The 19,502-nt window shown below is 48.3% G+C and overlaps 1 protein-coding gene across 3 annotated transcripts in view; it reads left to right on the top strand.

Annotated features, from left to right (window-relative positions):
• Positions 1-6,195: 6,195 nt before the first annotated feature.
• LUZP1 (leucine zipper protein 1) overlaps positions 6,196-19,502 on the top strand; it is a 79,132-nt gene continuing 65,825 nt past the window's right edge. The window contains exon 1 of one of the 3 annotated variants that reach the window (XM_090058381.1): positions 6,196-6,798. The gene's annotated coding sequence lies outside the window, so the exon portion shown is untranslated. Of the gene's footprint in view, positions 6,799-6,860; positions 7,303-19,502 lie in introns of those variants that run through there. The other 2 variants (XM_090058380.1, XM_090058382.1) reach the window with 2 other exon arrangements.

Below are 19,502 nucleotides of genomic sequence, written 5' to 3'. Positions count from 1 at the left end.
TCATTCCCTTTATCACCCTAGTTACCCTTTTCTGTACCTGTTCCAGCTGGATTTTTAGTGTTCATAAACAGGGATAACTGGAGCTATACACAGTTTCCAGATGTCTCATCCATGCCGTGCATAATGGCATTAATGCTTTGCGGCTTCTGCAGGAAATACATCTTCTGACACATCCTAGGATTGTGTTTCTTTTTCATGGCTGTATAACAATGGCACTTCATAGTTATTCACTATCTTGTGCTTAGCTAATACGGCCAAGTTACCCTCCTTGGTTGTTTCTAACAGGTAAATTTCCATTGTATCATGGAAGATTTTGTTATTAATCCCCAACTGTACAGCCTTGCATTTTGTGTTGTTGAATCCCATCCCATTTTCATTACTCAAGTTCTCAAGGTTATTCAAGGCTTCCTGCACAATTTCCTTATTTTCCTCTGTATTGACAAAGTCTCTGATCTCTGTGGTGTCAGCATATTTCATCAGCAGTCTCCTACTATTTGTACCAAGGTCGTTAAGGATATTGTTAAACAAGATTGATCCCCAGACTGATCCTGGAGAAACTCCACTTGTAACCTTCTTCTACCCGTTCTTCCCCTTTCAACCCTATTCATTGTCAGCTCCCCTTTAAGAAATTCCTTGCACAGCTTGCAGTTCTCCTGATCTCTATGTCCTCCAACTTCACTAACAATTTCCCATGTACTACTGTATCAAATGCTTTACTGAAGCCCAGAGAAAGATGAGATCTGCATATCCTTTTACCTAGAAAATCAGTTATACTACTGGAGAGAGGCATCAAGTTAGTCTGGCACATCTTCGTTCCATATATCAGAATTGCATTCCACTTAGCTCCTCCACGTTTTCAATTTGTCCCTCTTTCCCAATTTATTCAAAAGCCCTACATAGCATTGAGGTTACAGCAATGGCTTTATTTGTAACCAAACAATTCCCCTTGGTGATCGCTGAATGATTACCGAGAGAGACACGCCTGGGCCAGGGGTTAGCGAGGAGTTAGGGTACTTCTGGAGAGGCTGGACGTGTTCAAGTCTGCTGGTCCGGACGATCTTCACCCTAGGGTTCTACAGGAACTGGCCGAGGTCATTGCGGGACCCCTGGCGCGGCTCTATGAGCACTCGTGGTGCTCTGGCGAGGTGCCGGAGGACTGGAAGAGGGCCAATGTGGTCCCTATCTTCAAAAAGGGAAAAAAAGAGGACCCGGGAAATTACAGGCCAGTTAGTCTTACCTCAATCCCGGGTAAGCTCTTTGAAAAAATTATCCTGGCACACATCCAGGAGGGCCTTGCGGGGGAATGCATGCTTAGGGGCAACCAACATGGGTTCATCAGTGGCAGGTCTTGTCAGACCAACCTGGTGGCCTTTTACGATCAGGTCACCAAATCATTAGACGCAGGGGTTGCTGTGGATGTAGTCTTTTTGGACTTCCGGAAGGCTTTCGACACTGTCTCTCACCCTGTCCTCATCAAAAAGCTGGGAGACTGTGGTGTCGATGCCCACACGGTCAAATGGGTCGCCAACTGGTTGGAGGGCCGCACCCAGAGGGTGGTAGTGGATGGGTTCTTCTCGACCTGGAAGGACGTGGGCAGTGGGGTTCCGCAGGGCTCGGTCCTCGGGCCCGCACTGTTCAACATCTTCATCAGTGACTTGGATGAGGGGGTAGAAAGCACCCTGTTCAAGTTTGCTGATGACACTAAGATGTGGGGGGATGTGGGTGCACTAGAAGGGTGCAATAGGCTACAAGCTGACCTTGACAGGTTGCAACGGTGGGCGGATGAGAATAGGATGGGGTTTAACACTGATAAGTGCAAGGTGTTGCACATGGGGAGGAAGAACCGGCACCACACTTACAGGTTGGGGAACTCCCCTCTTGCCAGCACGGAGACGGAAAAGGATCTTGGAGTCGTCATTGACTCCATGATGAACATGGGCCGGCAGTGTGGGGAGGCAGTCAAGAAGGCCAACCGTACCCTGTCATGCATCCACAGATGCATCTCGAGCAGGTCCAGGGAGGTGATCCTCCCCCTCTATGCGGCACTGGTCAGGCCGCAGCTGGAGTACTGCGTCCAGTTCTGGGCGCCACACTTCAAGAGGGACGTGGACAATATGGAAAGAGTTCAGAGGAGGGCCACTCGTATGATCAGGGGTCAGCAGGGCAGGCCTTATGAGGAGAGGCTACGGGACCTGAACCTGTTTAGCCTCCACAAGAGAAGGTTAAGGGGGGACCTTGTGGCCTGCTACAAACTGGTCAGGGGGGATCAGCAGGTATTGGGGGAGTCCCTGTTCCCCCGTGCGCTGCCAGGAGTGACCAGGAATAACGGTCACAAACTGGCGGAGGGTAAGTTTAGATTAGATATTAGGAGGCGCTACTTCACAGTCAGGGCGGCTAGGGCCTGGAACCAGCTTCCAGGGGAAGTGGTGCAGGCTCCTAGCCTGGGGATTTTTAAAAGGAAGTTAGATGAGCACCTTGCCGGGGTCATCTGACCCCGGTGCTCTTTCCTGCTAAGGCAGGGGGTCGGACTAGATGATCTACCTAGGTCCCTTCCGACTCTAGCTACTATGAAACTATGAAACTATTATAGACTGCCAATACCTTGCAGCCAAGAAAAAGGCAGAGGCACTCAAGGATGTCTCAGAAAATGCATCTCCTCTAGAAATGCATATGTTGCTGTTGCACAAAGGACTAAAAAGACATCACCTGGAAACTGTGTACAGTCTTTTTACCCATATTTAAGAAATGTCTATTCAGCACTCATTTGCATGTTATCCAATGACAATTTAATGCAAAAATGCATTGAGAGCAGGGGCCAGAGCCCAGGGCTCGCCTCACTGAGTCATTTTCCCATTGGCTCTTCCAGCCCCATGACTTGCAATCCTTTCCAGCCTGTTTTAACAAGGGAGAGGCTGTGATGCTAAAAGTCAGGCTCCATTATCAGAATACCAGAACTTAAGAATAGAAGTGACTGTTTTTTCACCGTCTCCTCATATTGAAATCTTTTCAGGTTCCAGTCATGTTTGTTGCTTTCCTGGGACACTTTTTTTTGACATTGGGCATGCTTTAAACTAATGTACCATTAGTCATCTTGCAGTTCTTGAGAACCCAAGTTCACCATGTCCACTTGCATCACTGCACTTGTATGAAATTGGGTAGGATCCGTCCTGCTGAGCTGAACAAGAGCTTGGGGGATGTGTGTAATGTATATGCTGTAAATATACAGCATTGTTTACCTCACATGCAAGATGCATTTGGAATAAAGCAAATCCAGGCCAGATGTGGAATGCACTCCTGCATCCATGCCCGCCTCCTCAAACTCTTCAACAAACCAGTGTCATTTGTGCATTGGACAGAAGCTGGAAAAAAAACAAAACAAGCAGCCCCCTCCCCCCCCGTTCCATTCATTCATTCATCTTACTTCCTCACTTTTTTTTAAACCAGGGCAAGACTCCCAGTAATGCTATATCAAGTGCTCTTTGTTTGGGAATAGCTCTAGATGTCTGATTTATAGTCCTATACTGGACTATTTCTGGAGAGTTAGATGGGTTCCAAGAGTTGATGCTATGTCCAGAGTCTTTCTTCACTTAAGACTCAAAATGTATACTGAGTCTTTAAAAACACTAGCCTGCACCAGAGAGTTAACCAAGTCAGTGCTGAACATGCGTATGCTGCGGAGTCTGACATGCTCCCTGTACCTCCACACATGCACGCTGGTGCAATATTAAGGTTTTATGGAGGCCAGTGTCTACCCCAGCTGATGTCCTTGAGAGACCTCTTAATTTTAGCTACAGGTACCACGGATATTTGGCTTATTTTATATCTTCTTGTGAGCTTGAAATTTAATTGTAAAATCTGGCAATTTCTCTTTATACTAATATGTTACTGAGACAAAAATACCATATTCTATTAAAACTTATGCTAAGGACATGTGACAAAATACTGTTACGTTGATATAATATTGTATTATGGCCCATGTTGTTTCACTGGAACATTATGATGTGAATAGTCTAGCATGCTGTACTTTGGTAAAATATCATGCAGATGTCTGAAATTAGCTCAAAAACACATTTTTGTATTTTAAATCTAGAGGCCAATGATTTACATACTCCCAAAAGGGACCACATATTCTGAGATATATTGTTTTTGAACAACTCTTTCCTAGTCCAACAGCAAAGAAAATGCGTTTCAGATTGAGCAGCAGTATGAAATGCTTTTCCTGCCAGTATGCTGTCCCTGCCTTTAGAAAGAGCTATAACTTTATACGGAATGAAACTAAGGCACCTCTCTATTCTAATCAAAATATTGAAAAAAATCTACAAAAGCAATGATGCAGCAAAAACCAGTATGGGCTGTACACTGACAAACTGTGTGCTAGAGTGAAGAATACAGAAAGGCAAAATAGAAAATTCACCAAAGGTGAGGAATTCGTTAAAAAACGGAGGCAGTTCTAATGCTGAGTACAGCACTGGTGCTCACCCCCTGGGCACAGGAGCTGCATGAAAGTGTCAATGCGTGCTCTGATCTGCCAAGTAAACCACAAGGACCGCCTGGCAGAGTGTTGGCGGTAAAGTTTTATATTCAGGCAGTCCTCAGACTTGCAACACAATCGGTTCCTGAAAACCGCGTCTTAAGTTGAAACGTTGTAACTCGGAACCAATTTTCTCATAAGAAACAAAGTTATAAATGGAGGATCGGTTCCTGAACCAAGGCCCGATACCCTATTTTCACCAAAAATATCCCAGAATTTTGTACTCAATCAATTATAGATGAGTAATATAGCCACGTTAATGTATTTCTATTGTAAATAGCAATCGTATTGATTTCGAAGGACTTTTTTGAGGTGACTTTGCTGAACTTTTTGAAGGGCTCTTGGCTGGACTTTGTGAAGGGTTCTTGGCTGGAGTCTTCTCAGGAGTCTTGGCTGCAGGTTTTTCTGGAGTCTGCTAGCTTTCTTAAAGGCAGTGTCCAAGGAAGTTTGGATAGATGTTCTCCAGAGAGACAGGCGACGGAGCGAACTTGTTCACTGGCAAGGTCTAGCGTCAGATCAAGCGTTGTAAAGTCAAAACTGACGTCAGAAAGTTAAAACAGGGCGTCAATTTATAAATGTTGGTGCAAAATGTAACGCGACATGTTGTAAGTCAAGGACTGCGTGTGTGTGTGTGTGTGTGTGTGTGTGTGTGTGTGTGTGTGTTTTTTTTACAAAAACAAACAAAACCCCTCCAGCAGGAGCCTGCAGTGACCAAGTAGTGAGCTCAGCGTTCACTGCATGTGCATGGGATAGCCAAGGGGGAAGCAACCACGCCTTCATGCCTGGATCTGCCCTTGGTCATAGTTTCATAGTTTCTAGGGTCAGAAGGGATCTGAACAGATCATCAAGTCCAACCCCCCACCCTGGGCAGGAACGGGTGCTGGGATCATAATACCTCAGCCAGATATCTATCCAACCTCCTCTTGAAGACCCAAAGGTAGGGGAGAGCACCACCTCCCTTGGGAGCCCATTCCAGAGTCTGGCAGCCCCAACTATAAAGTAATGTCTTCTGATATCAAGCCTGAACCTGCTCTCAATCAATTTGTGGCCATTATTCCTTGTTATCCCAGGTGGTGCCCAGGGCAACAGAGCCTCACCTATTTTCCGCTGGTCCCCCCTGGTGAGTTTATAGATGGCCACCAGATCCCCTCAGTCTTTTCTTGTGGAGGCTGAATAGGTTCAGACCCTTTTGTCTATCTTCTTAGGGCCTGCTCGGCTGCCCCCCAACCATGCGAGTGGCCCTCCTCTCAATGCTAGCTGCACCCCTCTTGAAGTGCGGTGCCCAGAACTGGACCCAGTACTCCAACTGCGGCCTGACCAGTGCCGCATAGAGGGGAAGAATCACCTCCCTGGACCTGCTTGTACTGTATCTGTAGATGCACGACAAGGTGCGGTTAGACTTACTGACTGCTTCCTTGCACTGGCAGCTCATGACCTTCCTGGAGTCAGCAATGACTCCAAAATCCCTTTCTGCCACCGTGTTGTTGAGGAGGGTGTTCCCCAGCCTATAGGCGTGTTGCCAGTTCCTTCTCCCTAGATGCAGCACCCTGCACTTGTCTGCGTTGAACTCCATGCATCTCCCAGGCTGTCAAACCAACCTCTTTCACAGCGGTATGAAGTGCATTTACTGCATGTTCCCTCAGAACACAATGGTGAAACTAACTGAGAGCTTCTGAAACGCAGGGAGTGGGCTTCAACCCTGCTACCCTCCTGGCCAGGCAGAGATGCTCAATGACTAAGCACCTGGTTGGCAAAGAAATCAGGATGATCAATATTAGCTTCCAGTCTCCAGGAGGCCAAAATAGATTTACCCATATAAATCCTAAAAGGCTGTGGTATAGGATGCCTCATTTACTTGCTCTCAAAACAGCATGCCTGGGAGCGTAGGTAACAAAGCATGCAGGATGGTAAGACTGAGGCCATTACCAAACACCTGCCCCAAGAAGCAGGGGGCACAACAATGATTGGGGATAATGAGCCATGTCAGAAAGTGTGTGCTTTGTCTGCCCTCCCTGAGTCAGAAGCAGGCAGTAATGTGCAGACATGCCTGATGGACATGGGGTGGAAATCTGTATGAAGAGCTTGAGAAACCAGGGAAATCAATGACAGGGCCGCCAGGCTGGGTGGGCCGTGACGGCAGGCCCCGAACGAAAGGGTCTCCGGAGGGCAGTGGCAGGCGCAGAAGGAGCGGGTTTGCCATCCGCGGACTACGGGAAACCCCCAGCTCCAGGAGGAGCAGAGGGCCCACAAGACCTTTGCCGCCGAAGGTAGCGAATGGACGGGTGGCAAGCACTGAAAACGCCGCAGTGACACGGTTTGCTGTTTTGGTCCGGGCGATCTGGACCTTCGGGAGTCTCTGGACAGTGACCCCGCGGTCTGCGTCCCAGGCTGCGGAGCTCGGACACTTCGTCTTGGCTCGGACTGCGGGACCGGCCGGGGGAGGGCTCAGGAAAGGGGTCTGGAGGCCTCGTCCTCCCCTTCCCTGCGCCAGGGCCAGGCTTCCTCTCCCCGCTGCGGCGGTTTTCCCTGCTCCCTTGGGCAAGTGCCAGCTCGTCCCGGGCCAGGCGGCAGGAGGGGGTTTCCACCGCTCGGCGCGGCGCGGCGGGGTCCCGGGACTTGGGAGGAGTCCGGGGGGAGCCCGCGGGGCCGCTTCCTGCGCCTCCCCTGACGTCAGGGCCCGGCTCCGCCTCTCATTGTCGCGGCGGAGCGGCCGGGAGACCCGACCCGGCTCGGCCCGGCCCGGCCCCGCAGCCCGCGGCCTCCAGCCTCCGGCAAGTGTCTGCCCGGGACGGGACGGGACGGGGCGGGGAGGCGAGGCGAGGCGGGAGGGGCCGCTTTGTGCGCGGGCCGGGGCATGCCGCCCCCCGGGGGGCTCCCGCCGGGGACGTGGCTTCGCCCGCGGGCACGCTGGAAGGAGCGGAGCGTTTCCCGAAACAATCGCCGGGACCCGCCTCCCCTTCGGGGCAGCGCGGCGGCGGCTGGGTCTGCTCCCAGCTCGTCCCGGAACGAAACCATTTTGCAGGAGGCGGTTGGAGCGGCCCCGCCGCGCCGGGAGACCCGCTCCCCGCCCTCGGCCCGGCCCGGCCCGGCTCCCCCGGGCGGCTGGCGCGCTGAGGCGCTGTGAGGCGCGGCGCGGCCCCGGGGCGCTGGGCGGGAGCCGGGCAGCGCGGGGCGCCGTGAGGGAGGGCGGGTTCCTCGAAGCCCCACACTTCGGCGCTGAGGTGAGGCGAGGCGGCCCCGGTTTCCCTTACACTTACTTGAGTTTAGTTTAGTTTAGTTGCCTCGTGGGCCTGGCTGGGGCGCAAGCTCCGCGTCCCCCCCTGCTAGTCTCAGTCGGGCGTAAGTTGGTAAGTGATAGCCCTGTTTTATTTGTTGCTGGTGTAGGTCCTTGCTCTGCGTAGCTCTGTCCTCGTCTGTCCCTTGTTCCTCAGCTTGCACACTCTTCCGTTAGCACAGGTTTCCCTCGCGGTACGTGCGGGCCTGGAGAGCGGCGCGTAACTTGGATTCGTGCAAAGGGGACGGATGCTTTACCGTGTAACACGACCGACTTGTGCCCCTGGCAGCGGGGGAGCTCCCGCCGCTGGCGGTGGGAAGGGCAGGTGGCGAGCGCCAACCGATGGTTGGCAATCGCCTGCAGCCAGTGGCGACCAGCGGGGATCGCGGACTGCCCGCACACGCCGCCAGCGGTGTCGGCGAGCGGGCTTTTTGCAGGGGGTTCGCTGCCATGCTCGGGTGTGTGCGTACCCACGTGCACCCCTATGTGTCACCCCGCCGTGTAACAAATAGGCCAAGACCTCGACTGTACCGACCCACAGACCTATTTCGACCACTTTTACAAGACACTTTTGGGACTCGCCAACAGCGGACAGTGCACACAAGCACAGGGCACTGCCACCATGGGGGTGGCGACCACAGAAACATGTCACAGACAGTGAATGAGGAGCACAGATCTGCACAGGAGACCATAGTTTGGTGCATGTCACTGCCACCACACACCGCACAAAGCAGCTGACTGCGGGCTTCCACCACACCGATCCTGTAAGAGTGAATTCACCTTGCATATATGGCATTTTTGGTATAAAAAGGGTCATCGCATAAGAGTGAATTCGCACATACAGAACCCGCATAAAGCAAGGGAAACCTGTATAAAATAATACTTATTCCACTCACATTTCTTTTCTTTTTTCCCCCAGCTTTGGGATCACTTTGAGCCCATTTGAGGGTTTGTTCTCTTCCTCATCCCGAAATCTTTCCAGAAGTCTACCATTCAATATTGCAAACACCGTTCCAATTCTCTTTTTCCCTTTCTTGTTTCTCTTTACACCTCCTGGGATACTGTGTTCATCATTGCCAGCAATTCCCAAGTGCTGCTTGCCAGTGTTTGAATTTTCGTGCTTATGTCCTCGCCGTGGGGATATAAATATGTTGGCAATTCTCTACAGTTGCAACGCTTTCTTTCTTTTTTAAAGCCAAATCTGAAATCTTGAAACTAATTAAGCCAATAATTAAATTAGAATTAGTCTTGGAAGACTGAGATTTTAACAGGAAAGTATGAGTACCAGTTAATTTCTCCCTCCTTGAGGGGGAAAAAAAAATCACTCGATATAATAGTTAATAGTTAGAGCTGCCATCACTAATATCTAAAAAAATTGCATGAGGATTCTGTGTTCATGGAGGCATATCTAGTAAAAGAAGTTAATGTTAAAGATGCTTAAAACAAGACCATCAGTTATCTGAACTATTCTGCAGCTCTGGAGTTGTCTCCAGCATTTGAGGCCCAGGGAAGATGTACAGATATAATTACCCATAATTATATATTTATTATAATTGGGAGCAAAGGAGCATTTTTCAGTCCTTGTATCATATAAAAATTCATGTGTTTTTTTGATTAGCTAATAATCAAATCATCTGAATTTTTATAATATACTGGAGTTATTTGCCAGTTCATTAAAAAGCTGAATTTCTTCTTTGTGACAGGCCGTTCGTTCCCTGCAGAATTCCCGTGGGTTATGTCCTCAGTAAAAGAGGTCAGGTGTTAGGAAAGTCCTCTTTGCTACCCGAGCTATCGATTACTGCTGGTTCAAGGAGTGGAAGGGCCAAGCCTTCCTTAAGGAGCAAGGAAGAGCGAGAGGAGGAGAGGTTAGAAAACAAGATCGCAGTTGAGGCTGCCGTACTTCTTTGGACAGGCTTCAAATCCGGGAGGCCAGTGGGAAATCGAAGTGAAGGTGAGCAGCAGATCCTGGCCCCAAAGGGGCAGATTGAGGACACTGGACTGACTGTCCTTGTCGCCAGTAATAGCCACATGCCAGGTTTAGGAGCCCTTCATCTGTAGAGCTTGCTGCTGGGCCTATACACTGCATTTGCTCTTCCCTCTACCTTGGAGCCACATGTCTTGAGGTTTGGGATCTAGAAGCTAGCCTTAAAAGTGTTAGCAAGTTGTTCTGTGTCATAACCTCTCTACCTCTCTCTCCATTGTGGAAAAGGATCGCTTGTTAGAAAATGTACTACCTTTTAACCAAAAGGATGTTAACTTAGTATCTATTGTAGGCAAAAACAAATGGCTAATCCAAAAGTTTAACTGTTGCTTGAAAATAATTTTTAGCACAATACACTCTTATCAGCGCTATCTGTGAAGTCAGTGTGTAACGTTGTTAGTTCAAAAGCATTTGCTTAATGTGGTTTCTGACTTGATATTTTTCTCTGTAAACACATCCTATAACGCTGGGTCTGAGTCCTCTAAATTCATTCCTTTTCACTTGAGAGTGCTGTTGCTTTGGAAATGGGATACATTTGTTATTTTGTACGTAATCGCATCAAAACATGAAATTTGCATAACCGAGCCTATCCACAAAATGAGAAAATATTCAGAAACTATTCATCTCTTATTCAGCAATTGATCTGGCCTAGAAAAAGTATTTTTTCAAGCCATTTCTGTTATCCTTTATTACAAGTACTAGTAGATATATCATAGGACACATAAGGCAGCTTCTTACACTTAACAAGTTTGAAAGTGCTGTGGAAGGAGTTCGCTTACTGCCGTAGTCTAAATGAGTGTGTTGTACCATCGATCTGCACTTGCCGTATCAATCGTGCCCTCTCCTCCCCCATTTTTAAGCAGGGTGTATATTCCAAGTGCCTGGCTTTCCAACATAATTATAGCACTACATTTTATTTTCTTTGTTTGCAACAGACTTCATTCAGTTGCTTTCTGTTTCTTCCTACTTCACCATATTTATTAAGAGTTCCCGTGAGTCAGTCATAGGTGGTCCTTGGGAGCTAAAGGTATTTCATTTTCTCTGTCTCTCTTCCCCAGCTAGACCTTTGCTTTTTGTTTCTGGCAGGTTCTGTTTCCTAAAGATTTTAAATTTTACAGAAATTAATTTACATGCAAAACCAGAATTTGATCTAGCTCTAGAGAGCAGAGGGCTGGGAATCTGGACTCGGGTTTCTAGAGGTGACTTGGCCACTGATTCAGTTTGGTGAAAAACATAACCCAAAGTTAGTTCTCTGGAATGAGGCACTTACTGATGGGTCTTAATTTCTAGCGGTGCTGCGCAGCTGAAGTTTCTCATTGCACCTGAGGATTTCTAGAAGGTTTGTCAATCAGAATGCATATTTAGGAGCCTACATGTGAATGTCTCCTGTTAGCATGTAGAGGCACCCACTCACTCCCATTCAGTGGACTCCCAATGCCAAAAAAATGAAATGTAGTTGGCATATGCCAGTAAGCATGCCTGAGACTGAGTGCCAAAGAATAGCACTGGGTGGGAGCATCTACATGTGCTATTAATTTGAAGTAGTAAACTCTGGCAGTTTGTGCTGGAGTTTATTGTTCCTGGGCCTGGCATTTATACATGCACCTGGGACTACAGCATGTTGAGCTGGGGCGGCACAGCCCTGGCTGGTGGGGAGCCCGGGGGATCTGAACTGCTCCATCCCGGCTCAGTGTGCTGCGGAGGGGCTAGCTGGGGCACAAGGGTGCTTCAGTGCTGGGTTAGCCACCCCTTGTACCCCAGCCACCACCTACATGTGCGTCACGGCACACTACGCGGTAGGGTAGTACTTGTGTCGGGCAGTACTTGTGTCGGGCAGTTCTGTCCTCCAGTGGAGTTGATTAGTTTACTGTGGCCTAATAGTGACGATGCTTTACTGCAGAGCTAATTAGTCAGCTCTGCAGTAAAGCTCATGTGTGGGTGCGCCCTGTGCATGACAAACAGGAGGTACACGTCTTTTTTTTCCCCCCCTGACGTTTGTTGTAATGTATGAGTAAATGAGGCATGCTTTCGTGGCAGTGCTTCCGACAGTGGTTAGAAGCAGTGTAGACAAGCATGCTGCATTTTTGGCCTTGTTTATACTGGAGATTGCAGCCACTTTGGTAGCTGGAGCAGTGCAAGCCTTCAGTGTAGGCCAGATAAAGTGCCATAATTTATGGCAGCAATTTTCAACCGGGGTATTGTGGCATGCTGGCATCCTTGAGATCCTTTCAGGGGTGCTGTGGGGTGCCACACAATGTTAGCACTGTTAGGTGTGCAAATAAGGTAAGCTTAGAGATTTCAAATAGAAACCCAGAGCATTAAAACCTGTCTGAGCTGTTGTGGTCTTTCTGAGTTCTTTGCAACAAAAATTGTTCTAGTATTTTTCTGTAATCAACAAGAGTGAAAACTAGGAGCTGGCAATTTCCAAGGGATGCCTCAGATTTCTTGAGGAGTGCCTCAAGTCTAAAAAGGTTGAGAACCACTGAACTAGGGCTTGTATTGCTGCTCTTTATCCCTGTTCTGGAACAGAGTAAGCTGCATCAGAAGAGGAGTTGTATTTTTGTGTAAAGTCTCCCAGGGTTGAAATCTACCTTGCTGACTACCACTTGTCCTGTGAAATGCGTATTCGGTCCAAAGCTTCCCCCCCCCCCCCCCCCCCCCCCCCCCGTTTGGTGCATTCATTTCGCAGGGTCTCTTTTGGGTTGTTCTGTCGGGGGGCAGGGTCTGCGCCATCCAACATGGAACAGATCAGAGATTTGGTGTGTAAAAACACCAGGCATGGGGATATATATCTTTGTACTTGCACACTTTGGTCATGACTGTAAACCTTTAAGATATGAAGAGTTGATGCCTCTCTATCCTGTCACTCTTCACCCTTTGCAGCACTGACCTGCACGTTTCCCTGTACCACTTCTTACCCCTCTGCAAGTGGGCTGCATACTAATGTCCATCCCATCAGTATAACTTTTGAGGCAGAAGCACCCAACCTTCTGTATCCACCCCTGTCTTTGCAGAGAGCCTTGTAAGGAGATGGACACATTGTGCCTTTGGAGCTGTTTCAAAAGGGAAGCAGCTGGTCTGTTCCAATTGTTCTGGACTTGTCCACATGTATCCATACAAGTGTTGCAAAACCATTTCAGGGGGTTGAAGCCCTGTTAAAGCTGGAGTGGTTTTGCTGTGTTTATATCATTCCTGGCTTGTCCACCTGTAACAGTGAGAATGTACCAGGTGCTGCCCTTTTGGAAGGGCTCCAAGTGTACCAGTTCTTACCCAAAGTATGCTAAGGAAAGTGGAAGCAAGGCTGCCGAATTTGCACCTCCCTCTTTCATGCCCCTTGTCACTGGAAGGGAAAAGTTTGGGCTTTAGTGGTTTTTAATCTATGATGCATAGATTTTAATCTATGATACCTATGCATCCATTTATTGCTTTAAATTTATCTAGCTCTTTCCACACCCCTCCTTCCCCCCACCCCATCACAGATTTCTGATCCTGTAGCTTGATTCCCTGCATTGCACAAGCCATCACACCTCAATTAGCATCGAACTTACGAGTCACCTAGCCCTCATGGAGGGCAAGCCGCATCCTGCGATGGCAACTTTACACTTCCAACCTTTCTATTTTATACAAGCAAGAGGAAAACTCCTTCAGTGGAAAAAGATGCTTATTGTTTTGCCTTTCAGAATAATCACTTAAATTGCGAGATTTAGGACGGCAGCGCCTTCTTAACTTTACTGTAGGGCTCAGGACTTAGGACCTTGACCAGCTGGGTCAGTGTTTTCTATCATTTATAATGACTTCTTAAATCATTTTTTAAGCATTAGGATTGTTGTTCATTGGAAATACTTCTACCTTCATCATAAGGTCAATGAAAATGAATCATAGGCCTCTAAGAAGAGAGATCAACGTAGTTTATTTTTCAGTTGTGTTTGACTGCTTTCCCCCTTTATATAATCCCTACCATTCACACGCACCAGAATTGCTGAAAGATGTCTGTCGTGAGCTTGGCACAGCGTAGCTTTGTGCGTCGTGGTGTTTGCAGCTCCTCTGCACTGCATCCCGCAGAACATCTTGGAATTGTGCACGGCAGATTTTGCTGCAGTGCTCCATGTTCATTACATGCTGCAGCAAGACATGTCCTGCTTTATTTTGACATTAACTCTTCACAGTGCAAATTGCTTTTGCACACGGCCTGCATCTTAAAACCGAGGAACAAGACAGTTGCTTCCCCATCTGGTTATTTTGAGAATCGTAGGAAAATACAGTTTAGAAACTGAGGAGACTGCAGAGGCTCAAAGCCTGAGCTGATCATCTGATTGCATTGCAGCACTTTTCAGCTGGTCTCTTTGAGGTCCCTGTGGCTCATGTGGGAGTGCAGTGGGTTACCTTAAAGGGAAAATCTGATGAAACTGCTTCAGGAGCTTGTTGTTACATGTGATACCTCAGTAAAACATACCAGAGGGAAAAGAAGATTCTTGAGCTAGGATCTGGAGCAGAATTGAAAGAGCATTCGTTCCCAGGTAGTGAATCATTTGGAAATATATCTGTTTCTGTCGGGCTATTCTGCTTTACTTTGATGCTAAATAACTGTATTTAATGCAGCATTAAGACTGAAAAGCATGCAGCAGCCAAGAATGTCTAATGTGAAAGCTCCTGTGGCATTGTCAGGTTGGCCTTGTTGTGTTCATGGCAATATTTTGGAGTATTATTCTTGCTATTGAACTTGGAGAATACCCCAAAATAGTGTGATGTGAGATGTGTTAAGGTTTCTGCAGGAAGTTTGGCTTTAAGATGCATTGATCTCTTCTGCATTTGCATTCTCAGTTTTCATATTGCATTTATGTAGCTTTTGCAGTAGGCAGATGCTCAAGCATGAGGTTGTCTGCAGTAAAACCTGATTTGTATATAACTGAAGAAATCATCCTTAAAATGGATAGAGGGAAGAGACCAGGAGTCAGATCAGTGCTGTTGTGGGAAGCTGCAAGAACTGCTAACGGGGCAGGCCAAAAGTAGAGAGGAGAAATGTTATCCTTTTAAACTGTGGGTGCTCGGTCTGTCCATGACATGCAGCGGGGGCACGGTTCTCCTTCAGCGTTATGTGCTTAAGTAGCAGCTGTGGAAGTGCCATTTTTGAGATTTGCACATGGATTTGGATTGCACCGTCTTGTTCTGTCTTGTTGTTTTCCAGGGGGTCAGCTTCATGGGGAGGACTGGAAAAGACACTGCATAATGTCTAACCTCTGGCCTGTTGGTTATAAAGTGCTGTGCTAAGAAGTCAAGTAGATATGGATTCAAACCGCCTCTGGGTGAGGGGACTTATCTGTTTCTTGAGCGAATGCTCTAGCTCAGGGGCGGGCAATTATTTTGGGCAGAGGGCCACTTACTGAGTTTTGGCAAGCCATCGAGGGCCACATGACAGGCAGCCATGGGTGGATAAATATTAATTTTCTAAATGTTTTAGGGGCCCTGCAGGCAGGATAGAATAGCCTGGCGGGCTGCAGCTGGCCCATGGGCCGCATTTTGCCCACCCCTGCCCTAGCTGCTGGCCTGAAAGGTAGGAGTGTGGTACATCTTTGCCATAGGTTTCTGCACCGCTAAGGTTTGGGGAATTACCTGGCCTTACATGTGGACTTGAGCACACAGCATCATGTACCTTCCCAATCACAGGGCAGCCCTGCCGAACATGGTCAGGGGGCACACGAATCCTTGTGCATCCGCATTGCTTTCAGAATTGAATCACAGCCTGTTTAAGTGCTAAAAATGGCACCTCTGCAGCTGGGTAACTGCCGTTTAGGTGCATGCTGTGAAATAGGATTTCTCCCCAGGTTTGTCTGCCAGAAGCTGTTCATCTAGTAGAGGTGCAGGGCTACTCTTCCGTGAACCTGGGATGCTAGCTCTGGAGATCTCTCTCCTTCTCAGCTCCCAGCTGATTGGCAGCACTGCTATGGCTTTAGCCCACTCCCCGTGTCCCTGAGGTTGTCACCAAATGGAAGGGGCTCTGGCAGGTGGATGGGGAGACAATGCATATCATATTTATTGCAGCAGTGCCTGCGACACTATGAAGCAACCAAGAATGAGGCCACATTATGCCAGGCACTGTAGAAACATCACCAGGAGTGAAAGAGCAGGAAACCAGACATGAGCTCAACACAGAATATCTGTAACAATGCAAATGCAGCTTTGACTTCCTGGTGCAGGGGATGCCACCCTTCTGTGCCATGCAGGAGAGCATATAGCTGCCATGTGGCCTGAGCCCCTCTGCATGAAATGTGTAGACTAATTAGGGGAAGGTCAGGAAAAATAACTAAGAGGAGTATGGGGTCATTGGGGCTGGCCTAGGATGAAAGGCAGCCATATACATGAAATACATCCACCCAACTTGGCTAAATGGTGACTGAGAAAGGACCCCTTGTGTAACCAAGCTAATGTGACCAGGTATTTTTCCTCTGGGAAATATCTGTGGCTGCAAGCTGCCCCACTCTGCTTTTTATTTTGCAATACAAGTGGGCAGTCCCTAAGTCACACAGGTTGTGCACTGGGGCTTCCATGGAGTTGGCAGATGCAAACACGCATGTTGGTTGACTTGATACTTTTACCATTAACACCATTTTGACCAAATGACAAGGTTTCTCACTGTTTTCCCTTCTTCTGGGAAGGAACAGAGGAGTGGGAGAAATGATTTGGTTCAGTCTTAGCGTGCCAGAGCCAGTGTTTCCTTCCTATGAAAGATCCTTCCTTCCTCTTCGGAGAGCCCAAAAAGCAAAATGCCATGTGAATCAGCAATTCAATGCCCACTCATAAAGGAGGCGGCTGAATACTCCAGACCCCTGGGCAGCCCTTACTCTTGAGCTGTCTCTCCTTGAGTGAGTCATCATGTAGCCACCTCTTAAGGTCAAATCTCTTTGCTTTTACATGCCAGGATGCCCTGGGGCTTCTCAAGCTGAAGGGCTTTAGAAAGAGGAATCCTGGCTGCTCTCCTGCATCCAGCACTTATCCAAGTTGATGGGAATCCTTCTACTGAAGGATGGGAGATGAATTGGGTTCCTGCCTGAAGACAACGGACTGCCAGGTAGCCCTTTAGCCTTTTCTTCTTTAGGTAACAGATTCTGTTCCATCTCCTTAGTTCATATCCCAGACCTTGTAATTGTGGCTGGGATGAGATATCTGGTCTGCTTCCGGCTCCTTCTTAGTTTGTCTGGGAAGATGTATCCGGTGAAGTGCGTGCTTGTTGGCCTTGTATTCAAGGCCATGCACTCCAGTGTGCTGGGTCCCAATTCTACTCCACAGTTAGGAAATTCTGCTTCATGGTTATGTGCACTATGTGTGGGCAATGCCTTCCCAGCCCTGTGCAAACACCCGCAGCTGAGAGCTGAACAGACTATTTAGGTTGAAGCCAATCAGTGATTCTTTTTACCTGGTATTTTCATTGAGGATGGCCATAGTTTTCATAGTTTCATAGTTGATAGGGTTAGAAGGGACCTGAGCAAGTCATCAAGTCTGACCCCCTGCCATAGGCAGGAAAGAGCGCTGGGGTCAAATGACCCCGGCAAGGTGTCTATCTAGCCTCCTTTTGAAGTCCCCCAGGGTAGGAGTGAGCACCACTTCCCTTGGAAGTTGGTTCCAGCTCCTAGCCGCCCTGACCGTGAAATAGTGCCTCCTGATATCTAGCCTGAATCTACTCTCAGTCAACTTATGGCTGCTCTTCCTTGTTACTCCCAGTAGTGCTCAGGAGAACAGGGACTCTCCCATTGCCTGCTGGTCTCCCTTGGCCAGTTTATAGACAGTCACCAGATCCCCTCTCAGCCTTCTCTTTTGGAGGCTGAACAGGTCCAGGTCCCATAGCCTCTCCTTGTAGGGCCTGCCTTGTTGCACCCGGATCATGTGAGTGGCCTCCTCTGGACCCTCTCCATGTTGTCCACATCCCTCCTGAAATGCGGCGCCCAGAACTGGGCGCAGTACTCCAGCTGTGGCCTGACCAGTGTTGCATAGAGGGGGAGGATCACCTCCGTGGACCCGCTTGTGATTTATCTGTGGATACATGACAAGGTACGGTTGGCCTTCCTGACTGCATCCCCACACTGCCAGCCCATGTTCATCTCGGAGTCTATAATGACTCCAAGATCCTTTTCTGCCTCCGTGCTGATGAGAGGGGAGTTCCCCAGCCTGTAGGTATGGTGCTGGTTCTTCCTCCCCAGGTGCAATGCCTTGCACTTGTCAGTATTGAATCCCATCTTGTTCTCATATGCCTACCCCTGTAACCTGTCCCTCCCTTGTACCGTACCCACTTCTCCCCACATCTTAGTATCATCCACGAATTTGAACAAGGTGCTTTTTACCCCCTCGTCCAAATGACTGATGAAGATGTTGAACAGTGCGGACCTGAGGACTGAGCCCTGGGGGACCCCAGTGCCCACATCCCTCCAGGTCGAAAATGACTCATCCACCACCACTGTCCATGCGCAGCCCTCCAGCCAATTTGCGACCCATCTGACTATGTAGGCATTGACACCACAATCTCCTAATTTTTTAATGAGAATGGGGTGAGAGACAGTGTTGAAGGCCTTCCTAAAGTCCAGAAAGACTACGTCCACTGCGACACCTGTGTCCAAGGATCTTATGATCTGGTCGTAGAAAGTCACCGTCATTCCGTTCCCCGGGTGGCCTGGTTCCCACGGTGCTGTTCAGGAACCGTATTCGACCCCTTTCTCATATGTGCTAGTCACAAGGAAGTGGCAGGGCTGGGACTATGGTTTTAAAACATGAAAGCTGAGATTCAGGTGCATGATACTACAAGAAGGGGTGAGCTCAGGAATCGGTTAATAGTGCAATTATATGAATGGCCCCCCTTTGCAGTAGTTGTCTAATTCCAAGAAATCGACTTCGATCTCACTGCATGATGCATTAGTGCAGGTTTGTATTTTGTTTTATCCTTGAAAATACTCTGGGAAATTGCATTTAAAAAATTACTCAGGAAAATTTTCAAATATATTTTTAATTACATAGGGAGCGTATGTCACATTTTAAAAAGTGACTGAGGCGCATTGGAGCACAAATCCTCGCTGACTTTTAGTTGTCAGCGAGCAAACAAGATGCTGGCACAGGAACCCAGACTGTTTCTTTAAAAGTAGATCTGATGCTGTAAGGAAGTTCACAACTCATTATTAGTGTGTCTGGTGCTAGCAGCCAAGGGACAGAGGTCCTGAGAGCAGGTAGTGCTTGAATGTCAGGGATTCGAGGGTTGCCTGCTGTCTGCTAGCAAGTTGGTTTTGTTTTATCTGCATGGGTAGTTGTTGGACAACGTACAGTTTATGTGGTCCACCTAGCTCAGATGAAGTCACAAGGGGTGTTTGGTTGGTGTGTTGCATAGCGGTGAGTCAGTGTCTGTTCTAAGCAGGAACAGCAGATACTCCACCCACCCTCTTTACAGCAAGGCATGGCTTCCTGATTTCCTGGTCATGCCTCATCTTGCCTGTCTCTTGCTCAGGATCTAAAGCAATAGCCTGAATGAGTCTCTCTCTCTCGGCACAGCAAAGAGTTTGGGCTTGGCTGGATATGCTGTGATACGATATGAACTGGTACAGCTTCTTGGGGTTCTGTAATCATAACTATCCTGAAAGAGGTTCAGGGCCTGATTCATGGTCTGGTTGATAAAAGTGCCCTGTTTTAAAGCCGAGCTCCGACTGAGTATTTCTTGAAATTCCAGTGCGAGACACTGCCAG

The sequence above is a fragment of the Crocodylus siamensis genome, chromosome 7, assembly GCF_052110815.1.
Source record: "Crocodylus siamensis isolate JL-2025a chromosome 7, ASM5211081v1, whole genome shotgun sequence".
Lineage (NCBI taxonomy): Eukaryota > Metazoa > Chordata > Crocodylia > Crocodylidae > Crocodylus > Crocodylus siamensis.
This window is presented reverse-complemented; position numbering and strand designations above follow the sequence as displayed.